We start from the raw sequence: 1,325 nt of genomic DNA, 5'->3' as shown, positions 1-1,325 counted from the left end.
AAGGATGGGTGTTAGCGCTTCTCTAAATGTTTGGTAGAATTCACCTGTGAAGCCATCTGGTCCTGGGCTTTTGTTAGTTGGAAGATTTTTTTTTTTTTTTTTTTTTTTTAATTTTTAATTTGTGCTTTTATTTGCCAGTATAACTACAGTAACCTGCAAACTTTTTTATTCTAAAAAGCACATTTTACATTACAGTCCAACAGACACATATATAATGTGTATACATATATAAAAGTGAAACAAAGGTTTTGCCAAAAAGTCTACCCTGAGTGTTAATTCTATTTAAGACTTTTTTTTTAAACTAAGGCTGAACTGCACTGACATCATAATCACCAAAGTCCCTAGTTCATCTTAGGGTTCGCTTTATGAAGTGAATAGTGTTGCACGTTCTATGGTGGGTTTCGACGATAGTATGATGACATAAAATCATTATAGTGTCATACACAGTATTTTCACCGCTCATAAAAACTTCTGTATTCTATGTATTCATCTTCCCTCCCCTGCAAACTCCTGGCAACCACTGATCTTTTTATTGTCTCCATTGTTTTGCCTTTTCCAGAATGGCATATACACGGAATCTATTTTTCTTTTTTCCTTGAAGAGAGGGGTTCAAAGTCTTTATGCCTATAACCACTCATGGCCCAGCCACACGTGGACCGCACAGGCTCCAGGTGGCAAACTCCCCCACTGAATACTGTAGCTTTCCTTCCAGTACTGAGGCCTGTCCCACTGGTCCTGCCCAGCAGCCACGTGCAGGTGAAGGGGGGATATGTGTTGGGTATCTGTTCATAGGAAGGCCACAAGTTTTGTGCCCCTTGTCACAATGAACCCTGATTCCTGTCGGGTGTGTTGTAAACAGACGAGCCATTTCTTCAGACTCCCTGCTCTGAGCACACCCCTAGTTGGAAGATTTTTAATCACAGTTTCAATTTCATTACTTGTGATTGGTCTGTTCATATTTTCTGTTTCTTCCTGGTTCAGTCTTGGAAGGTTATACCTTTCTAAGAATTTGTCCATTTCTTCCATGTTGTCCATTTTATTGGCATGTAGTTGCTTGTATTAGTCTCTTAGGATGCTTTGTATTTCTGCAGTGTCAGTTGTTACTCCCCTTTTTCATCTCTAATTCTACTGATTTTAGTCTTCCCGTTTTTTTCTTGATGAGTCTGGCTAATGAATTATCAATTTTGTTTATCTTCTCAGAGAAACAGCTTTTAGGTAATTGATCTTTGCTATTGTTTCCTTCATTTCTTTTTCATTTATTTCTCCTCTGATCTTGATGATTCCTTTCCTTCTGCTAACTCTGGGGTTTTTTTGTTCTTTCTCTA

At 38.3% G+C, this 1,325-nt stretch overlaps 1 non-coding gene across 1 annotated transcript; it reads right to left on the bottom strand.

Moving 5' to 3' along the window:
* Positions 1–769: 769 nt before the first annotated feature.
* LOC125963742 (small nucleolar RNA SNORA11) lies at positions 770–899 on the bottom strand. The gene has a single exon (XR_007476137.1). It is a non-coding gene; the product is annotated as a small nucleolar RNA SNORA11 (small nucleolar RNA).
* Positions 900–1,325: the final 426 nt, after the last annotated feature.

The sequence above is a fragment of the Orcinus orca genome, chromosome 2 (assembly GCF_937001465.1).
Source record: "Orcinus orca chromosome 2, mOrcOrc1.1, whole genome shotgun sequence".
NCBI classification, from domain to species: Eukaryota; Metazoa; Chordata; class Mammalia; order Artiodactyla; family Delphinidae; genus Orcinus; species Orcinus orca.
The sequence above is the reverse complement of the archived record's forward strand: the minus strand, read 5'-3'. Positions and strand labels throughout refer to the sequence as shown.